The following is a 5,072-nucleotide window of genomic DNA, read 5'->3' as shown; positions in this document are numbered from 1 at the left end:
ATTTCCACCTGGCGCCTCAGTTGGACCAGCGTTCGTGCTGGACGTGCAGAACGCGTGAGACGACGCTTCATCCAGTCCCAAACATGCTCAATGGGAGACAGATCCGGAGATCTTGCTGGCCAGGGTAGTTGACTTACACCTTCTAGAGCACGTTGGGTGGCACGGGATACATGCGGACGTGCATTGTCCTGTTGGAACAGCAAGTTCCCTTGCCGGTCTAGGAATGGTAGAACGATGGGTTCGATGACGGTTTGGATGTACCGTGCACTATTCAGTGTCCCCTCGACGATCACCAGTGGTGTACGGCCAGTGTAGGAGATCGCTCCCCACACCATGATGCCGGGTGTTGGCCCTGTGTGCCTCGGTCGTATGCAGTCCTGATTGTGGCGCTCATCTGCACGGCGCCAAACACGCATACGACCATCATTGGCACCAAGGCAGAAGCGACTCTCATCGCTGAAGACGACACGTCTCCATTCGTCCATCCATTCACGCCTGTCGCGACACCACTGGAGGCGGGCTGCACGATGTTGGGGCGTGAGCGGAAGACGGCCTAACGGTGTGCGGGACCGTAGCCCAGCTTCATGGAGACGGTTGCGAATGGTCCTCGCCGATACCCCAGGAGCAACAGTGTCCCTAATTTGCTGGGAAGTGGCGGTGCGGTCCCCTACGGCACTGCGTAGTATCCTACGGTCTTGGCGTGCATCCGTGCGTCGCTGCGGTCCGGTCCCAGGTCGACGGGCACGTGCACCTTCCGCCGACCACTGGCGACAACATCGATGTACTGTGGAGACCTCACGCCCAACGTGTTGAGCAATTCGGCGGTACGTCCACCCGGCCTCCCGCATGCCCACTATACGCCCTCGCTCAAAGTCCGTCAACTGCACATACGGTTCACGTCCACGCTGTCGCGGCATGCTACCAGTGTTAAAGACTGCGATGGAGCTCCGTATGCCACGGCAAACTGGCTGACACTGACGGCGGCGGTGCACAAATGCTGCGCAGCTAGCGCCATTCGACGGCCAACACCGCGGTACCTGGTGTGTCCGCTGTGCCGTGCGTGTGATCATTGCTTGTACAGCCCTCTCGCAGTGTCGGGAGCAAGTATGGTGGGTCTGACACACCGGTGTCAATGTGTTCTTTTTTCCATTTCCAGGAATATATATATATATATATATATATATATATATATATATATATATATATATATTCCCGCTGTGAGCACTCATGTGCACTGGTCTCATTCTTGCCAAGTCATTCTGCAATATCGAAGATGCAACACCCGGCTTCTTGTAGCCCTATTACACGACTTTATTCTCAAATTTCGCTACTACAATGTCGTGTAATAGGGCTACAAGAAGCCGGGTGTTGCATCTTCGATATTGCAGAATGACTTGGCAAGAATGAAACATACTCATATGAGTGCTCACAGCGGGAATCACAAGAATGCACGGTCGCAATTAGACCTGGTTCTAGACGGCAACGTGGCACTACTGACAGGGAAGACCGTCGTGTTCGGCGTATGGCTCTGGCGCGTCGTACTCTGCAGCAGCAATCTGACCATCCGTTGACACCACTATGACACACGAACTGTTACAAATCGGTTACTCCAGGGGAGCTCCAATCCAGATGCCCTGTAGGGTACATTCCACTGACCCCAAAGCAACGCTATTAGCGATTACAGTCGTGTCAAGCGAGAGCTCATTGGAGGTCATGATGGAGGTTGTTGTGTTTTATCAGGAAAGCGCAACGGGAATTCCACTGTTAAATGCAGAGGAGAAAGCAGATAGGTGGAAAGAATACATTGAAAGCCTCTATGAGGGTGAAGATTTGTCTGGTGTGATAGAAGAAGAAACAGGAGTCGATTTACAGGAGATAGGGGATCCAGTATTATAATCGGAATTTAAAAGAGCTTTGGAGAACTTACGGTCAAATAAGGCAGAAGGGATAGATAACATTCCATCAGAATTTCTAAAATCATTGGGGGAAGTGGCAACAAAACGACTACTCACGTTGGTGTGTAGAATATATGAGTCTGACTTTCGGAAAAACATCATCCACACAATTCCGAAGACGGCAAGAGCTGACAAGTGCGAGAATTATCGCACAATCAGCTTAACAGCTCATGCATCGAAGCTGCTTACAAGAATAGTATACAGAAGAATGGAAAAGAAAATTGAGAGTGCGCTAGGTGACGATCAGTTAGGCTTTAGGAAAAGTAAAGGGACGAGAGAGGCAATTCTGACGTTACGGCTAATAATGGAAGCAAGGCTAAAGAAAAATCAACACACTTTCATAGGATTTGTCGACCTGGAAAAAGTGTTCGACAATATAAAATGGTGCAAGGTGTTCGAGATTCTGAAGAAAGTAGGGGTAAGCTATAGGGAGAGACGGGTCATATACAATATGTACAACAACCAAGAGAGAATAATAAGAGTGGACGATCAAGAACGAAGTGCTCGTATTAAGAAGGGTGTAAGACAAGGCTGTAGCCTTTCGCCCCTACTCTTCAATCTGTACATCGAGGAAGCAATGATGGAAATAAAAGAAAGGTTCAGGAGTGGAATTAAAATACAAGGTGAAAGGATATCAATGATACGATTCGCTGATGACATCGCTATCCTGAGTGAAAGTGAAGAAGAATTAAATGATCTGCTGAACGGAATGAACAGTCTAATGAGTACACAGTATGGTTTGAGAGGAAATCGGAGAAAGACGAAGGTAATGAGAAGTAGTAGAAATGAGAACAGCGAGAAACTTAACATCAGGATTGATGGTCACGAAGTCAATGAAGTTAAGAAATTCTGCTACCTAGGCAGTACAATAACCAATGACGGACGGAGCAAGGAGGACATCAAAAGCAGACTCGCTATGGCAAAAAAGGCATTTCTGGCCAAGAGGAGTCTACTAATATCAAATACCGGCCTTAATTTGAGGAAGAAATTTCTGAGGATGTACGTCTGGAGTACAGCATTGTATGGTAGTGAAACAAACCGGAACAGAAGAGAATCGAAGCATTTGAGATGTGGTGCTATAGACGAATGTTGAAAATTAGATGGACTGATAAGGTAAGGAATGAGGAGGTTCTACGCAGAATCGGAGAGGAAAGGAATATGTGGAAAACACTGATAAGGAGAAGGGACAGGATGATAGGACATCTGCTAAGACATGAGTGAATGACTTCCATGGTACTAGAGGGAGCTGTAGAGGGCAAAAACTGTAGAGGAAGACAGAGATTGGAATACGTCAAGCAAATAATTGAGGACGTAGTTTGCAAGTGCTACTCTGAGATGAAGAGGTTAGCACAGGAAAGGAATTCGTGGCGGGCCGCATCAAACCAGTCAGTAGACTGATGACCAAAAAAAAAAAAAAGATGAAAGCTGGTTCTGCCTCGGTGCCAGTCATGGCCGTGTGCTGGTAGAAGGAGGTCAGTTCAGCGCCTGCAATCAACCTGTTTGTGGCCTGCACACACTGCTATTTCGCGTCACAGCAGGAACACACTCGTAGTTGTGCCAGGCATCCCGACTGCAAATTCACTCATTCTGGTTGTTCTGTCATTTAGGGAGTTTTTTCCAACAGGATAACGCTCGACCCACATACTGATGCTGTAACACAACATGCTCTACAGAGTGTCGACGTGTTCGTGTTGATTTGGGCTGCTCAATCACCAAGCCTCTGTCCAATCGAGCACATGTGGGAGGACATCATCGGACGACAACTCTGGCGTTATCTACGAACAGCATTAACCGTCCCTTATTGACCGACCAAGTCATGGAACTCCGTCCCTTATTGACCGACCAAGTCATGGAACTCCAACCCAAAAGCTGGCATCCGGCATTTGTACAGCACATGCATGCACGTTTGCATGCTTCCACCCAACAATCCGGCGGCTAAACCGGTTATTAATCTACCAGCATTTCACATTTGCAATGGGTTATCCCTTGTTTACATTAACCTGTGGTCTTGCTCTGTTAATCACTTAAATATGTTACCTCGAAAAATATATTATCAAATTCCACTACTCTACATTAATTATTTTTTAGTGTTGCGATTTTTAAGGGTGTACTGGAAGCAATGCCTCTTATTTTTATATCTAGAGACTCAAAGATTTTTAAATAAGACAAAAGTCCTCAACATTCTATAGTTTTATTCATTATGTCCACGTATTTATTTCTCTACATAGTTGCCCTGGCGATTAGCACATTCTCGCAACGACAGACCACTTTGTCCACACAATCAGCGACCAATGTAATCGACCCAGAAGCTACCCTCGGCCTGCACCGCCTCATCGCTATCGAAGTCATTCCTCGAAGGTGTTCTTTAAATTTTGGAAACAGATGAAAATCGGATGGAGGACGACCGATGACTGGATACAGTGCATCCAAGGCGTCGGCTTTTTGCAGATGTCGCACTGTCGTGCATAAGGAGTGGGTGCTCCGTATCTGGAGGAACTCGTCCAATTCGAAATTCGATTACAGCATGCTGTTTCTCATGCAGTGAATAGTTATGTTTCGCACCGTCAAGTTACACACTACGGTTGAGCGCCCTCTAGCGGCAGAGTACTGCAAATTTGAAACTCCCTGGCAGATTAAAACTGTCTGCCCGACCGAGACTCGAACTCGGGACCTTTGCCTTTCGCGGGCAAGTGCTCTACCAACTGAGCTACCGAAGCACGACTCACGCCCGGTACTCACAGCTTTACTTCTGCCAGTATCTCGTCTGCTACCTTCCAAACTTTACAGAAGCTCTCCTGCGAACCTAGCAGAACTAGCACTCCTGAAAGAAAGGATACTGCGGAAACATGGCTTAGCCACAGCCTGGGGGATGTTTCCAGAATCAGATTTTCACTCTGCAGCGGAGTGTGCGCTGATATGAAACTTCCTGGCAGATTAAAACTGTGTGCCCGACTCGAACTCGGGACCTTTGCCTTTCGCGAGCAAGTACTTCTGTAAAGTTTGGAAGGTACGAGACGAGATACTGGCAGAAGTAAAGCTGTCAGTACCGGACGTGAGTCGTGCTTCGGTAGCTCAGATGGTAGAGCAAAAGCAAAGGTTCCGAGTTCGAGTCTCGGT

General features: G+C 47.7%; 1 non-coding gene across 1 annotated transcript; it reads right to left on the bottom strand.

The window, feature by feature from the left end:
• Positions 1–4,598: 4,598 nt before the first annotated feature.
• Positions 4,599–4,673, bottom strand: Trnas-cga (transfer RNA serine (anticodon CGA)). Its single transcript has one exon. It is a non-coding gene; the product is annotated as a tRNA-Ser (tRNA).
• Positions 4,674–5,072: the final 399 nt, after the last annotated feature.

Source organism: Schistocerca cancellata, chromosome 8 (genome assembly GCF_023864275.1).
Source record: "Schistocerca cancellata isolate TAMUIC-IGC-003103 chromosome 8, iqSchCanc2.1, whole genome shotgun sequence".
NCBI classification, from domain to species: domain Eukaryota; kingdom Metazoa; phylum Arthropoda; class Insecta; order Orthoptera; family Acrididae; genus Schistocerca; species Schistocerca cancellata.
Note: the sequence above shows the minus strand (reverse complement) of the source record. Positions and strands in the feature narration are given on the sequence as shown.